This window comes from Schistocerca americana, chromosome X, assembly GCF_021461395.2.
Source record: "Schistocerca americana isolate TAMUIC-IGC-003095 chromosome X, iqSchAmer2.1, whole genome shotgun sequence".
Classification (NCBI taxonomy): domain Eukaryota; kingdom Metazoa; phylum Arthropoda; class Insecta; order Orthoptera; family Acrididae; genus Schistocerca; species Schistocerca americana.
In genome coordinates this window covers 706,622,900-706,641,376 of record NC_060130.1, presented here as the reverse complement: position 1 = coordinate 706,641,376, position 18,477 = coordinate 706,622,900, and the positions used below count along the sequence as shown (strand labels likewise).

Genomic DNA, 18,477 nt, shown 5'->3' with positions numbered 1-18,477 from the left:
CAAACTACCAACTTTGAATTGCATTGTGCTACCCTCAAGAAACTGAAAAAAGGACTTGAGTGTGTTCGTCATCACAAAAATGCAAATGCGTTTCTCCCTCTCCATGACAACGCAAGAGGCCTCACACAAGTTTTCACACCATCGAAAGGAGCTCACAAACCGTCGTTGGTCGGTTCTTCCTCATCCACCCTACATTTCAGATCTCGCACCTTCCGACATCCATCCGTTTGGCCCAATGAAGGTTCACTCCGCGAGAAGCAATACGTGGATAATGGAGAGGTTATTGATGCAGTAAGACGTTCGCTCCCGCTTTTCCATTGCACTTCATTGTATTCTAATAGCATTATCCTTTTCCCCGCTGATACGTCAACTAAGATCCATATTTTTAGTTCACATTATCAGCAATGTGATACACTGCAATTCAGACACAAAATATCAGTAGTACACTTACCTGTTCCAGTGTCAAAGACATATACAGATAGTGATGTGAAATATTTGATTATTTCAGGTCTAATTTGTATAAATAATTCCTGAAAAATTCTCAAGAATGCTCTTTAATTTTCTGATTAACTAAAAGGAAGATCACGAAAAATTGTGCAACATGGTGAAAGTTTAACACTTTTGAGACGTTCTCGGGTTTCTAGCCGCGTCAAGTGATTAAAATTACACGAACTTGCGGCCAAGCACCCATTGGCAATTGCCAAGTGGTACGAATGCCAGTGGCCTGCTGGTACGCCCCTTATACAGGGCGAAGAAAAATTCGAGCACTTGGACTTAGCAGCGCTATTTCTCACATACTGGCAGTACTGAAACGTCTCTCACAAAATTTCGTCCTGCACATATTTCAGGCCGTAAATCGACATAAAAGATTGGGAATCTGCTAACACCGTAGTCACATGGACGGGAACTACGACTGCCAGCAGACTGGGCAGAGCTGTGCAGTTGGTGCAGTTGGTGCGTTTTGGGTTAGCAAGCATGAGGTCGGGGGTTCGAGTTTGGTTCGCGGCTTATTGGTTTTTATGTGTTAAAAATAGTCTGCGTGGTACGGTATCTGGCGTCTTCATTGTCAGTCAACGATTACAGTGGGACTTCTACAAAATATTTGCAGTTACTTACTGCGAACGCAGAAATGGAAGTAGAATCGTTTTCATTGGGCAGTTTTTATAGAGGCATTTTGCACGCCATGGACTCGAGTTATTTCACACCACTGCATCTACTAAATTCCAAATCTGTCTTATGTGTACCTTCTCCCAATGATCCCATCGAAATTGTTTGTGGAACACGTTGCTAGCCCTGCTGGTGACATAAGGCCCTAAGGAAATGTAATGGACCTGAAGAATGGCAAGAATAATAGTTTGTATTAACTGGTGGGACCACTGAGTGAGGGTACACAGAAAACAAACTTGGGATCTAGTGGATGCGGTGGTACGAAACAATTCGCGTCCACGACATGCAAATAGTTTCTTTAAATACTCGCCAATGGAAACGATTGTGGTATTTTCGTTTCTGTGTTCGTAGCGCTTAACTGCAGATGTTTGGTAGAACATCCACTATACTCTCCGTAGACAATTAAGACGCCACATACCATACCACGCAGACTACTTTTAGCACATAAAAACAAATAAGCCTCGACCCAAAAGCGAACCATTGACCTCCTCCATGCTAATCCCTAACGCTATGCACTGTACCAACTGCATAGCTCTGCTGCTATATTCTGACAGAGGCCTTTACAGTAAACGTGATTACAGTGTTGCCAGTTGCCAATCTTTAACGTCCGTTTACTGCCCGAAATATGCGCATGACGAAATTTTGTGAGACATCTTTGTATTGCTAATATGGGAGGAAGAGTGCTGCAAAGTCCGAGTCCGCGAAATTTTCGTCACCCTGTATACACTAGCTGCCGGCTGTGATGTCACTGGTGCTAGTGGCATCGCCACAGTTACGCATACGTTGACTCCGCTTTCGATGTGCCCACTTCAACTGCGCAGTAGCTGGATCCCATGCATGCCGTGTTCAGCTGCATCCCACAGTCTGTGTTTAGGGTGCTGTCGGTGTTCTTTATTTCAGTGGCTTCTCTAATTATACAATCTCCGAAGCCGTTAGAGTGAGCGGATGTTTCGTAAAGCTATATCCGTTGTACTTTTCTAAAGCATGCGCGACTAAAGCAGATTTTTCGGGGTAGCGTAAGTGATAAAACCTCTTATGCTACTTCCAGCGTTGCCCACCGTGAATACTGTCCGACGTAAGATTGGTAACACTCGCAAGGTATCTTGTAGACCCTAAGTGTTCTGAGGCCTGCTGCACCCTTAAGTGTTCTAAGTAACTGATGGATATTTCTCGGAGGTCTAAAGATTGATTTGATCTTGTATCTTTTCAACAGCCGGCTTATCTTGTCCGACACGGAACCAGAGAATGGCAAGAAAGCAAGTTTCTTTTCCTGCTCCTCGTCGGAGATCTTAGTATTGGGATTCTTGTTTGAAATCACTTCATTTATTTGATGAACGTTGTAGCTGTTGTTCCTGAAGGCCTTGTGTAGGTGGTTTAGCTCATGGGGCAGATTAAAAGCGTCTGTTATCGTTCTTGAACGATGCACCGATGTTTGTAAAACAGTGCACCTCTGTGCAGGGTGATGATGGCTGATGGTGTGCAAGTATAGATCCGTGTAGGTGGTATGACCAAGGTATCGAAGAAGGACAATGCATTCTCTTTTTCTACTTCCATTGTGAACTGGATGGTACTGTTAAAGGTGTTGACACGTTTCGAGAACTCGTCAAGTTCCTCACGTATCGAAAGAAATAACTAGGATTTAATGGCGTCATGTCTAAGGCAATATTGTAAAAATTTCCAACAGCTGGAGCTAACGGCCTAGTTATTACAACGCTGTCGGTATGATCGTAATAATGGCTTTGTATGAAATATAAGAAGACGTAAGAGTGTACTTAAATAGCACGACCACGTCACTTGCAAAGAACTGGAATACTAGGTTCAAAGTGTCTTTTTTAGGCATTTTCGTAAACAATGCCACCGCATCAAAACTGACCATAATGTCACCCTCACTAAATCGGGGACGGTTAATTCGGCTGATAAAATATGCTTGGTGTTTTAATATGATGTTCACAGTGTTCCATATTTCGAGCGAGAACGTTCCTCAAGTACTTCACCAGCTTGTATGTTGGTGAACCAATGGTGGATACGATGAAACGGAATGGCGTCCCATCCTTGTGCATCTTCGGTAAAACATAAGCAGTAGGTAAGAATCTTCTTCCACAGGTACTTATACCAGCCTACTTCTTATGCTTTACTAAAGATCCACAATGATGGGAAGCCATTCCGCTTAATCGTATCTATCATTGATTCAGTAACATACAAGCTGGCGAAGTACGTGGCCAATCTCTTCGTTCCACATGTGGGACACGGCAGACATCATACTAAAATACTCAGCAGATTTTATCAGCCGAATTATTCGCCTTCGATTTAGTGAGGGTGAAATTATGGTCAGTTTCGATGTGGTGTTACTATTTATGAATGTATCTATCACAAGCTCTATAGACTTAGTATTCCAATTCTTTGTAAGTGACTTGGTCGATCGGTTTATGCACATTCTTCCGTCTTCATATTTCCTGTGCGACGGCCAGTATTACAATCAGACGGACGGCCTTGCAATGGCTAAGCCGATAGCTCCAGTGGTGAAAATTTCTCCATGGAGAAATTTTGATGATATTGCCTTAGACACGGCACCATTCAATCCTGGTTATTTCTTTCGATACGTTGACGACACGTTCGTCGCTTGGCCCCACGGACGTGAGCAACTTAACGAGTTCTCGAAACACCTCAACACCATTAACAGTAACATCCAGTTCACCATGGAAGTAGCAAAAAGACAATGAATTGCCCTTCCTCGACGTCCAGAAAAAAGACAACGAATTGCCATTCCTCGACGTCCACATCCGCCGCAAACGAAATGAATGCCTTGGTCACAGCGCTTATAGAAAATCCACCCACAACCATCTATATTTGAACGTTATCAGCCATCATCACCCGGCACAGAAGTGCAGTTTTTTATAAACACCGGTGCATCGTGCAACAACAGCTATAAGGTTGGTGAAATAAATGAAGTGATTTCAGATAAGAATCACAATAATAAGATCACCGACGAGGAGCAAGAAAGCAAATTTGTTTTCTTGCCGTTCTCTGGCTCCGTGTCGTGCAAGACACAAGATTAAATCGCTCTACCGGTCTCCGACAAAAATCCATCAATTATTGAGAACAGTTAAAGACGCAGCAGGTCTCAGAACTCCTGGAGTCTACAAGGTCCCTTGCGAGTGTGAGTAGTCTTAAGTTTTCAGACAGTGCGCAGAGTGGAACAGCACAGGAAGGAGCAAAAAGGTTTTATCGCCTATGTTACCACGAGAAATTTGTTTTAGCTAAGCATGTTTTACAAAACGGACACCGAATAAAATTTTACGAAACATCCATCGTGACTCGCACAAACGGGTACTGGGATTGCGTAATTAAAGAAGCCACTGAAATAAAAATCACCGAAAACACGCTAAATGGAGACGGTGGCCTGCAGCTCAGCACGGAGTGAGATTCAGCGATCGCGTGGGAACGCCGGGTCGACGAATGCCCCACTTGAGTGAAATCACAGCGGGCAGCTACTGTGTATAAGGAGCGTACCGACAGCCCGCTGGTAGTCATACCACTTGATAATGGCCAGCGAGTGCTTAGCCGAAAGCTCTTGTAATTTGATCAGTTGACGCGGCTGCAAACCCAAGAACTTTTTATTCAGTGCTACCTCCGCGAGACTCTGTATTCTACACTTTCGAGACGGATACCGAAGCAACACGTTTTATTTTCTTATCTTCTTGCTAACTGCTCTAATCATACTAAATTTTACAGGAACAACACATATCCTACTGAATGTATCTGCTGGATTACATCATTGCACGACACATAATTCGCGATGTACACTCCTGGAAATGGAAAAAAGAACACATTGACACCGGTGTGTCAGACCCACCATACTTGCTCCGGACACTGCGAGAGGGCTGTACAAGCAATGATCACACGCACGGCACAGCGGACACACCAGGAACCGCGGTGTTGGCCGTCGAATGGCGCTAGCTGCGCAGCATTTGTGCACCGCCGCCGTCAGTGTCAGCCAGTTTGCCGTGGCATACGGAGCTCCATCGCAGTCTTTAACACTGGTAGCATGCCGCGACAGCGTGGACGTGAACCGTATGTGCAGTTGACGGACTTTGAGCGAGGGCGTATAGTGGGCATGCGGGAGGCCGGGTGGACGTACCGCCGAATTGCTCAACACGTGGGGCGTGAGGTCTCCACAGTACATCGATATTGTCGCCAGTGGTCGGCGGAAGGTGCACGTGCCCGTCGACCTGGGACCGGACCGCAGCGACGCACGGATGCACGCCAAGACCGTAGGATCCTACGCAGTGCCGTAGGGGACCGCACCGCCACTTCCCAGCAAATTAGGGACACTGTTGCTCCTGGGGTATCGGCGAGGACCATTCGCAACCGTCTCCATGAAGCTGGGCTACGGTCCCGCACACCGTTAGGCCGTCTTCCGCTCACGCCCCAACATCGTGCAGCCCGCCTCCAGTGGTGTCGCGACAGGCGTGAATGGAGGGACGAATGGAGACGTGTCGTCTTCAGCGATGAGAGTCGCTTCTGCCTTGGTGCCAATGATGGTCGTATGCGTGTTTGGCGCCGTGCAGGTTAGCGCCACAATCAGGACTGCATACGACCGAGGCACACAGGGCCAACACCCGGCATCATGGTGTGGGGAGCGATCTCCTACACGGGCCGTACACCACTCGTGATCGTCGAGGGGACACTGAATAGTGCACGGTACATCCAAACCGTCATCGAACCCATCGTTCTACCATTCCTAGACCGGCAAGGGAACTTGCTGTTCCAACAGGACAATGCACGTCCGCATGTATCCCGTGCCACCCAACGTGCTCTAGAAGGTGTAAGTCAACTACCCTGGCCAGCAAGATCTCCGAATCTGTCCCCCATTGAGCATGTTTGGGACTGGATGAAGCGTCGTCTCACGCGGTCTGCACGTCCAGCACGAACGCTGGTCCAACTGAGGCGCCAGGTGGAAATGGCATGGCAAGCCGTTCCACAGGACTACATCCAGCATCTCTACGATCGTCTCCATGGGAGAATAGCAGCCTGCATTGCTGCGAAAGGTGGATATACACTGTACTAGTGCCGACATTGTGCATGCTCTGTTGCCTGTGTCTATGTGCCTGTGGTTCTGTCAGTGTGATCATGTGATGTATCTGACCCCAGGAATGTGTCAATAAAGTTTCCCCTTCCTGGGACAATGAATTCATGGTGTTCTTATTTCAATTTCCAGGAGTGTATTACGTCTATGGCTATGGACCATTGCTGTAGTGGGACTCAAGCCAGTCTCGAAAGTGTGAAAATACTATAACGTCGTCAGCAATTTGTGCATCCTGTCGAGTCGAGCTCCTTGTATGAATATTGGCATTAAATTGGTCATGGAAACTATCGTTGTCATTAATCGTTGGTTCGCAGGAGAGCTTCTGTAAAGTTTGGAAGGTAGGAGACGAGGTACTGGCAGAAGTAATGCTGTGAGTACCGGGCGTGAGTCGTGCTTCGGTAGCTCAGTTGGTAGAGCACTTGCCCGCGAAAGGCAAAGGTCCCGAGTTCGAGTCTCGTTCGGGCACACAGTTTTAATCTGCTAAGAAGTTTCTTATCGTTGTCATTTGTTCTGTCTCAGGAGAAATTCAGTCTTTATTGTCACATAATGTGGGGCTGAAGAACTTTAGAGAAGTAAATTAATGTCCCTGTTAGCCTTATCGAGAACACTATTGTTAACATCAGGTTTCTTAGGCATCATATTTAGTTTGACGAATTATCATTATAATATAATAATGTATGTTTTTTGCATTATGGGTGTCAGATATTACCTTTGTTCGAACAGCTTTAGCCTCTGCTTTATGAATTTTATCCACTAATTCGTTGTTGTTCTGAGCTGAGAAGAAAAGGGGAGACAGAAGCGTTAGTCTTTCTGGTGGTCGTTAGAGACGAAGTGTTTTCCCGTTTGTACGAAGACAGAGAGGAGGATGTATCAAGATATTGTTTAAGTGAATTAGAATAGTTACCACACACACATAGGAGTTCTAGACGTTGCTTTAAGCCCGACACATCCCACACTTTCAGTCAGGCTTCGTTATGTGAGCGCAAGAGAATATAATGCAGGGCGGTGAACCCCTACGTCCTTAACCCTACGTCTTTCGTGCTCACTGTAAGAAACATAATGTATGTTAGTATGTATTTAAATGAAACAAGGAATAGCTCCTAATTTTGCTTTTGTATTTTCAACTGTATTAGTTGTCGTCCACTTAAATGTTGTAGGTTGTTTTTCTCTCAACCACTACACTCAGATTCTCGACACATTTAACACTTCCTAAGCAGTATATGAGTTTATGGCTGCCTTCCTTTGATTTTACCACTGAACAAAGGAAGAAAAGTTATAATTCATTGTCCCGTAGTCATTGAGACCATTAGACAATTAATATCAGCTAGGATCGGCATATATGTGTAGAGTGTCATTTTGTACATAATTCAAAGAACCACTCTGTATTTCGGTTTAGCCGGCCGATGTGGCCGAGCGGTTCTAGGCGCTACAGTCTGGAACCGCGCGACAACTACGGTCGCAGGTTCGAATCCTGCCTCGGGCATGGATGTGTGTGATGTCCTTAGGTTAGTTAGGTTTAAGTAGTTCTAAGTTCTAGGGGACTGATGACCTCAGAAGTTGGACCCCATTTTATTAGAGTATTTTTGCTTCGACTGGTTGTTCCTGTCATGTCCTTGAATACTGACAATTCCTCCTGGGACGCCCAGTATAAGGAAATAGATATTTGGGAATGGTTGTATAGACTGAACATTACTCCATCATTTAACGACTCCGCAAACAACTGCTGACAGTACTGAAAGGAAATATGACAAGTAAGTTACTACTGTAGAAAATAACGAAAAAAGAAATCTCAAAAGTGTGCGTACTTGCAGGTATTATATTTACCATCGTAGATAGTGTATACGGTCAGTGAAAACATAGATTTTGTTCTAGGGGTAGGTCAGCTATAAACAGCTGGTGGCTATTTGCTCCCCACGTAGACAAATTTATCTCATGATTTTTAAATCAAATATTAGCAATGATTGAACTGTAGGATTATATTAGCACTAAAGTTAGGTGTATCACAGGCAGCCGAATTAAAACTAGACAGATGGAATAAAATAAGTAAATTGTTTATTATTCCAAAGTAATAGCCGTAACTTTTAATATATTTATCACAATGTGAGACAAGACGGTCGATTCCTTCACGGAACCGAGCGGTTCTAGGCGCTACAGTCTGGAACCGCGCGACCGCTACGGTCTCAGGTTCGAATCCTGCCTCGGGCATGGATGAGTGTGATGTCCTTAGGTTAGTTAGGTTTAGGTAGTTCTAAATTCTAGGGGACTGATGACCTCAGAAGTTGAATCCCATAGCGCTCAGAGCCATTTGAACCTATTTTGATTTATGAGACTTCAAAAACCAAAGGAAAACCTAAAGCAGAGTTGTTCCTTGGGAATTTTATGCTGTCTTCTCCCGAATGGAGCTGCCTTATTTGAACCACTTTACCAGATCGCTTTGTTTACTCATATGTGAAAAATTGCTTTTTGAATTTGGTTAACATGTACATGAAGGGATAAACTCTTCACAAATAACGCGAACAAGGAAAAATAGTTTTCCCTTGGGAACATGACTCCATTCCATTGAAAATAAACAGTGTGTTAACAAAGTAATTCTGACCCCAATGCCTGACTCTTCACGAAAGTTCTGTTGTTATCTGCGAAAAAGCCGCAGCAGCTGGTATGACGGGCCGCCTGTGGCTGAGTGATCGAAGCCATCGTTCTGAGCCGCCTCATTCCGTGAAGGCGCTTTAATCAGCCGCTGCGACCTAGATTGGGACCCGGGAGATGGGTGGCCCTGGAAGAGGGCGTGCACCCCTTATGGTCCTTCCTGAGTGGCATCATCCCCTACCAAATGCATTCATCCAAGTCGTGGCAAGAGCAGCAATCACGGAAAATTGAGTCTTGAGGAGGGGAGGCGTAAATCAGTTTCTAATATAGTTAGAAGAAGTTAAAGGTTGTTCGTATGCAAAATACATGTAGAACTGTGAAACGATTCAACTCAATTCTAATGCAGAATTTTTTAAGACAACTGCGTTCAATTTGCATTATCAATCTTTCGATTTGGGATCCTCATGACTTAGGTGAACAGCTGAACTGCTTCGGAACTATCTTCTCAATTCAGTTACTAGCTATAGCTTTCCAACTTAATAGAAGTACATAGTAGATAAATGTTAAGGTTTTTCACCAGAGATTAATATTGTGTCACAGTTATTTCATTTGTTAACACTCTAAATGGTTCATGAACGATACAAATCATGATCATATATGAAGAAAGAACCAAGTACACGTGTTCGATGACTTAAGGATGCTGCTGAAAGGAGAATAAGTAAAGAAATTCATTAATTCATTTCAATTCATCGTTCATCATTCAGTTCAATTCATCGGGTCTACAATATGAATATAGCTCTTTCTAGCAGCAACCTTAAATTACATATTAACTTACGTCAATCATGAATAATAAGATTGTTTCTCATTGAATAAATGATTGAATTCAATAGTCATTTTTCTGTAGGGGAAGGTAACGGGATGCTAAAAAGTGCAATGAACAGAAAGATAAACAAAAAGAAGAAATAACAACAAATAAAGGCATACTCGTACGAGGGGCATTCGATAAGTAACTCAACACCTTTTTTTTCTGAAAGCAGATTGGTTTTATTCAGGATTCCAGTACACCATATTACTATCCAATTTTCGGCTAGATAACATTATTTTTCACCATAATCTCCGTTCAATGCGACGGCAATATACCACATATACAGGAAAGCCTGTTGCCCGCATGGAAAAGGCAGAAGTATAAATACGGATTTCAATGGAGGAGAGGATAATACTATTGGAATACAATGGAGTCTTTTACTGATAAGCAATTTAATTAGCTACATACCTTTCTGCGTTTCGAAAAACTCTGTTTACCCCTGTGGATAACATGTCGTGGTCTTCATCGTGTTGGCTTCCGTACGGTTCACTAGTGATACCAAGGTGCGTACCTTTGACCCATTTCAACCTTTGTACAATATCTCATATAATCAGGAACTATCCTACTTGTCGAATTATCTAAATGCTGACATCGAAGCATGTCAACACCCGCCTCTAATCACCACTCCAACTCATCGTCCGTACATCGTTTGTCCTCAAAAGTACTTTTCTCTAGTATTAGTTGCAGTGGCATTGATATTCGTATGTAACGGTGTATTCTCTCAAGAGCGACGAGATGCATTTGAATAATACACGTATTATCATAATTCAGCACTAAATTGTAAGATTGTAATATCGTGATTCATTTTCCTGCGGAAACTGACTGCAAGCTTCAATATCATCACAATAATGACCATGACAGAGGACCCTTTTGGGACTAACATTACATAAACTAACGAACTCCTGGTAGGTCATTTATACTACCACCAGCGAAATGCAGAGTGTCCGACTTTGGACACTGAGTACCTCACTATGAAGTCATCTGTCTTATCAGTCAACTGCAATAACTGCCATTTAGACGGCTACTTCAAAGTTTGGTGACATATTGCTGACATGTCAGGACGTCTGTCGAGGTGTGTGCAACGTAAGATTTCTACAGCGGAAGATAACTGTAATTCAAATGCACTTACATGTGCATGCTCTTACATACATTATATTAGCTTCGTATGTCAGTAAAAGAAATATGTGTTTACTAAATAATTTATCTTACTTCTTGTGTTTTCGAATCCTTCACAAATGAATACTTCGGATAACTCTCCTTAGGGTTAATTTTTCCTACAGAGCTTACAGTAAGTCAGAAAAGTGTCCCAAAGTGATAACCGTGTTTTACGATCCAATGTATTATACATACATCCCGTGCTATCAGGATGAGGATAATTACTAGAAAATATCTAGTGCGTCGCTCAAGGTCAAGAATATTCCATTAAAAGCCAATTAACTGCGACCCGCGTGAACAGACCAGCTCTAAAGTTTTATGCATAACTCTACAGAAGCGAGTCGGAATATGCCACCGCAGTTGACTCTAAAATTACGTGTACCATAATTCATTCGATTATAGAGAACACTGAGTTACAAGATCATATACTGCATGATCTGTATAAACCAGTAGACAGCACAGAACACCGTTTGATGCCGTATAAGGTCATTCGATATGCAGTTGGAACTAACCTGCAGATTAGTTTCAATAATAAAAGTCACCTCCTCATTGTTTACAGTAAAAGTTTAATCGATGTTTCATCAGTTGTGTTTAACTTAACAACTTCATCTTTCTCTAGACTAAACGTTTGAATTAAGAATGATTTGTCAGATTGTGAGCATATTTTATTATAGTGATAGGTGTTGCCTGTTTTTGTTTGAAAGGAAAAATGCCCCAAACTAGAAACTTACCTAGCAGTTTAATTCTATCACACCTATATGAGTTTCCTCAAAGAAAAGTTTTCAAATGGTTCAAATGGCTCTAAGCACTATGGGACTTAACATCTGAGGTCATCAGTCCCCTAGATTTAGAACTACTTAAACCTAACTAACCTAAGGACATCACACACATCCATGCCCGAGTCAAGATTCGAGCCTGCGACCGGAGCAGCAGTGTGGTTCTGGACTGAAACACCTAGAACCGCCACAGCGGCCGGCAAAGAAGAGTTATCCTTTACAATAATTTACAAAAAATAAGACAATTTTTTTTCGTGCCAGGCTGATTCTTTAGAAAGGAAGTCTGTCACTTCGTGAATACTAGTCAGTTTCGGCCTTGTGGCTACTTTCAGGTGATTTCTGCAAAATATGCCACACATACATACAGTACAGAACTGTATTCTCATTATAAAATAAGTAATGGTTGTGGAAGCTCGTACATGTGTTACATCAGGCTTTTTTTTTTTGTAGCTGACTAAATGTCTTATACGTATATGTTACAAATACCTAGCTGGAAACAATAGACGAGCCAATTATAGAAGCTAACACGGGCACCGTCTACACATGTCAAATAAAACTGAAAAGAAAGTCACATAATTTACCTTTGTCCGATATACGCTGAACCGCCAAAGCAACTGGTATAGGCACGCGTATTCAAATGCAAAAACAGGCAGAATACGGCGCTGTGATCGGCAACGCCTATTCAGGGTGTTACAAAAAGGTAGGGCCAAACTTTCAGGAAACATTCCTCACACACAAATATAGAAAAGATGTTATGTGGGCATGTGTCCGGAAACGCTTAATTTCCATGTTAGAGCTCATTTTAGTTTCGTCAGTATGTTCTTCCACCTACGCTCAATGGAGCACGTTATCATGATTTCATACGGGATACTCTACCTGTGCTGCTAGAACATGTGCCTTTAAAAGTACGACACAACACGTGGTTCATGCACGATGGAGCTCCCGCACATTTCAGTGGAAGTGTTCGTACGCCTCTCAACAACAGATTCAGTGACCGATGGATTGGTAGATGCGGACCAATTGCATGGCCTCCACGCTCTCCTGACCTCAACCCTCTTGACTTTCATTTATGGGGGCATTTGAAAGCTCATGTCTACGCAACCCCGGTACCAAATGTAGAGACTCTTCGTGCTCGTATTGTGGACGGCTGTGATACAATACGCCATTCTCCAGGGCTGCATCAGCGCATCACGGATTCCATGCGACGGAGGGTGGATGCATGTATCCTCGCTAACGGAGGACATTTTGAACATTTCCTGTAACAAAGTGAAGTCACTCTGGTACGTTCTGTTGCTGTGTGTTTCCATTCCATGATTAATGTGATTTGAAGAGAAGTAATAAAATGAGCTCTAACATGGAAAGGAAGCGTTTCCGGACACATGTCCACATAACATATTTTCTTTCTTTGTGTGTGAGGAATGTTTCCTGACAGTTTGGCCGTACCTTTTTTTAACACCCTGTATAAGACAATGAGTGTCTGGCGCACTTGTTACATCGGTTATTGCTGCTACAGTGGCAGGTTATCAAGATTTAAGTGAGTTTGAACGTGATGTTATAGTCGGGGCACGAGCGATGGGACACATAATCTCCGAGGTAGCAATGGAGTGGAGATTTTCCCGTTCGACCATTTCACGAGTGTGCCGTGAAAATCAGGAATCCGGTAAAACATCAACTTTCAGACATCCGTGCGACCGGAAAATGATCCTGAAAGAACGGGACCAACGACGCCTGAAGAGAATCGTTCAACTTGACAGGAGTGCAACCCTTCATCAAACAGCTGCAGATTTCAATGCTGGCTCATCAAGAAGTGTCAGCGTGTGAACCATTCATCAATATGGACTCTCGGAGCCGAAAATTCACTCGTGTACCCTTGGTGACTGCAGGACACAAAGCTTTGGGCCTCATCTGGGCCCGTCAACACCGACATTTTGTTGTTGATGACTGGAAACTTTTTGCCCGGTCGAACGAGTCTCGTTTCAAATCGTATCGAGCGGATAGACGTATACGGGTATGGAGACTGCCTGATGAATCCTTGGACCCCGCATGTCAGCAGGGGACTCTTTAAGCTGGTGGAGGCTCTGCAACGGTGTGGAGCGTGTGCAGTTGAAGTGATATGGGATCCCTGATGCGTCTAGATACGACTCTAAGAGGTGACACGTACGTAAGGATGCTGTCTGATCACCATCATCTATTCATGTCCATTGTGCATTCCCACGGACTTGGGCAGTTCCAGCAGGACAATGCGACACCCCACACGTACAGAATTGATACAGAGTAGGTTCAGGAACATTCTTCTGTGTTTGAACACTTCCGCTGGTGACCAAACTCCCCAGAATTGAACATTACTGAGCGTGTATGGGATGCGTTGCAATATGCTGTTCGTAAGAGACCTCCATATCCTTGTAATCTTAAGGATTTATGGACAGCCCTGCAGGATTCATGGTGTCAGTTCCCTCCAGTACTACTTCAGACAGTTGTCGAGTCCATGTCACGTCGTGTTGCGGCAGTTCTGCGTGCTCGCGGGGGCTCTGCTCGACATTAGGCAGGTGTAGCAATTACTTTGGCTTTTCAGTGTACCTACAAAATAGGCAATGTAGGCGACGTTCCTCCTCGCTCGTTAACAGTGTGCACGGAAGGTGAGACGGTATACAAGTACAGACGTATCAGCATCTCGGCGTACCTTTACACGGTTCTGATATCGGGTGCTTATAATTAAAGTGCAGCTACTCACGGACGTCTAGTTTGTGCTGTAATTATCGTTTGTCAGTGTAACATGGAGGTGTGTTCTGATGCATTAACGTGGAACCGATAAATACTGGAAAAAGGTGCTTCCACTATTGGCCACCACGTGTAAATCTGACGTTGTGAGTGCACGAAAGACGTATAAAAATATTTCCATATGTTATGAATTAGGAACGGGACGTGGTCAAAAAAGTGAGAAAGGCATGATACTATAACACTGTATAGAAGAGAAACGTTCTACTCAAAAATTTTGGTAATGCAAGAGAAGATTTAAATCATCTTCCTCTTTTCAACACAGGTTTTTACTTATAAATTCTGTTCTCATAGTTATGTTGAGGGTTTAGCTGCAGCATGCAGCCTTAACTAAAAGGCAGATCGATGCATTTAGCTTCTGTATCTTACGAAAATACAATGTGATAGAATGGTGTCATGTAAGGCGGCTAGAAAACTGTAATTTGTCAGAGACTGCAATTTCCACTTTGTGATAAATTACATATATTCATATAAATTAATATAACGTGTACAGCAGGTAAGGGTACCGCACGAGCTTGTGAATATTTTATATCACTATTGTGCAAGTGAATGACTTGGTGCAACCAGTGCACGTTAGCTGCACATTTAAAATGTGAAGTAATGAGTCAATGTATGTTACTTAACTGGTACACAGAGACAAAATAATCAAAGCCACATATAAGTGGCTAAGCAGGAATAATAATGTTATGTAAATATGACCTAAACCTCTGTGATATAATAAGTTTGAAGATTACCAACCTGTATATTCACATATAGCGGTATAATATCAATCTAATACGTCATATACTATGTAAAATGAGCAAATATCTATTTTTCGTGAATGAATAAAATTATTTCATGATTCAGAACTATAGTACTAGTCACTGGATGGGATCCAGCATTTCAGAATTATCTAGTGAAAACACTGGGAATTTAAATTAGTAACTTGTATGCGGGACTTCAAACAGAATTCGACAACCGACTCGCAGACGGAATGTCAGCCTCAGTTGTTTTTCAGAAGGTGTACTATACTTCCAAGACAGAGATCGAGAGAGAATTCTGCATGAACATGTAAGATATTAACGGATACCGAAGGAAAGTAATGAGACAGTGTGAAGAGAGATTGTATGAGACGATCTAGCTAAACGAATGTACGGTTCCGTTAATTTTCCCTAATAACAGTCAAAAATGTTCGCACTATTCTGTGTGGAATTAACAACGTAACATATTAGGTGACCGTAACCACACTTCCTAGCACTGCGGTAATCAAGGCAGGTATAGATAAAAATATCCTACACTATTTTTGAGCTCAGTAGGCATGCACAGTATGCATTTGCTAACTTACTCAATTTCCGAGTTGTGGTCTTTCAATGTGGAGACGGTATTTCTGGATATTCTGCAACTGCACCAACTTGAAGACGCGTAAGGTTGCTGTCCGCCAGTCGTGCAAATGTTCTAGGCCTTGTGTTCCTCACAGGACAGTGGAACAGCGTGAGCTCTGAAAACAAACAACTTTCTGTTGGTATGAATGGATATCAAGTCGTCTGAAAAATAACACAGAAAAATTCTAAACATTTATTTCTTTGACGCCATCTGTGTAATACGTAACCATCTGCCATGTGGCAAAAAAGAAGAATCGCCTTGTCATTTCATAATCTTCCTTGAATCCATGCCATTTTGCGTTTGCTACTAACTGAGGGATATTTCACTACCGCTCACTGCAAGTCATAAATAGTGACAGTCAAACAAGAAGACAATGTAATTCAATTCTTCATTCAATAACTTTTAAAGAGAAAAATATTTTTTGAGTCGAATCAATACGACAAATGTTCATGTAAAGGCTTCCCTTCTTTTCGTAAACGACACTCAAATAAAACTCCAAACCATCGTGGTTTATATATATAGACTTCACCTTAATATCTTATGAGACATCCATAACTTTAGGATCTTTTGCTTCTGGAAGGTACAATATTGTTGAATAATTACCCCTACAGACCAATATCAGTATTCACTCGAAGACTCTGCCCTAGATCCATATCATGCGAAATCAATGTCTTATATCGTTAAAGTAACTGCTATCTGAAAACATAACATTTGCCCAAAAAAATGAAAGTCAAAGAAACCGCCCATAATTTCGAATGCATCCTCTCTTGTTCTTGATCCGTGAAAAATGTTTGTTATTTCTATTGACGATTCTAGAGATATTACTAGTTCGCCAATGAATGTTGAAACGTTTAGGAAATCACTGGCCTACGACAATGAGAATGTAATGGACATACGTCACTAAAAGACGTAACTGATCCTTTCTGTACATATAATTGCAGGTAATTCTGAAATTTTTGTCAAACTTATCTATCTTACCAGTATAGGTTAGAAATATTTCTATGAAAGAAACCTGCAACTGTGTAGGCTATAACGTGATACTGACGAAAATGAGTTCTGCACTCATCATTATTTCGTATACATACAACAATTTTTGAGCTTATTTTTTATCTGAACATTTGTCGGCTAATATATAAATTTACCTGGTAGAAGCTATTGCTCCCACAAACAAAACACCATGAAGTAATAAAGCGTAGGATATCCCACAGGAAGAAATGAATATAAACGAGCATTGCAGCATTCCAGCTTATACGTTGGTGGTTTATATTTGACGCTGAATTAAAATTAGTTGGGAAAATTAATACACAACGAATAGAAACAGAAAGAGGAAATTTGTGTATGTCACAACGGAAGGTGAAGATGGGAATGATAATGGAACAGAAGAACAAACAATGGGAAGTATGGCTAAACCTAAAATGTCCTTTACACTCTCTGTGTACAATATCAAACTTTTTTTCACTGTCGTCTACATAAAATTCTTGATTGCTGTAGACATGGTTACATAAGGTTCATTGCAGATTCCTGTGAATGCCGTAGAACATTTATCTACATACTTGGCTCCATGCTTGAGATAACTGGTGTGTTGTGGAACCAGGTGAGTATTCATTTCTTGTAGAAATTCACCGGCTCCAATGAAAACAAGAAAACTACTTATTGATACTCATGGAAGCAATATAATCGTCGTTGTGAAACATCTATTCCGTCCAAATGTCGTAACAGCCGTCTTCATCCAGTCCTCAGTCATCTACTTCTCTCTTAATTGTCTCATCTCTACTTTGTGCATTCATACCCACTTAAAAAACTTTGATTCACTCATGATCTCGTCCTCATAAATCTCATACTTTTGACCTTGAATATCTGTTGCTGTTATGTCCTACACAATCTTAAATCTAAGAACTGTCCGAGTCTCACGCGGCATTGGTGTCGACTTGTCCACATTTATGAGTAGCATTTATCATGCTACCAGACATTACACCGTTTATGAGGTGTATGAGCAATAAAGAGCCACATTTTAGTGTTGCCAAATCCCTTGAATAGAACCTATTTGTAGGGTGATACTAAAATGGAAATGACGTGTGGCTAGGGCCTCCCGTCTGGTGGACCGTTCGCCTGGTGCAAGTCTTTCGAGTTGACGCCACCTCGGCGACTTGCTACTTCGGGCCGTTACGTATGACATTCCGTCGCGCTGACCACTCACCTACCACGGACGGCCCAGGTTGATACTGTATATCGCATATTCTTTCATACTGCGTACACTAGCAAATGGTAGTTCTGTACAAATGTTGAAACATTTCCTCTTCTGGTAGAGCCCTACACACTCGTTCTTCCATTTCAAAGCTCATGACAGAAACATAACATCATCGAATGGTAGTTAACTAACCGGGAAAGGAGAAGAAACATTGTAAATTCCGTGAACTTACAAATTTTTCTTACAAGAGTTCATTATTGGTAAATCAATTTTCTGCTGAGATGGATTATGGAGTGGTAATGAAATGATTATCTATTAGCCATCGAACACTCTCCATTCCTCTTCTATATTTTCTATTTCTTCGTCGTGATATAGTGACAATACTTCAAGTCGAGAACAGCACCGCCAGCAAACAATCTGAGAGCAATAAGCATTCTATCTGCCTTGTCGTTTGTAAACAGCTGAAACGGGATTCTATTAATTTTATTCACACCTCAATTGTAAGACATATACACAT

At 42.2% G+C, this 18,477-nt stretch overlaps 1 protein-coding gene across 1 annotated transcript in view; it reads right to left on the bottom strand.

The window, feature by feature from the left end:
- Nucleotides 1-18,477, bottom strand: part of LOC124556264 — a 457,762-nt gene that overhangs the window by 427,633 nt on the left and 11,652 nt on the right. Inside the window, exon 2 of the mRNA XM_047130250.1 lies at nt 15,735-15,887. The gene's annotated coding sequence lies outside the window, so the exon portion shown is untranslated. The remainder of the gene's footprint in view (nt 1-15,734; nt 15,888-18,477) is intronic.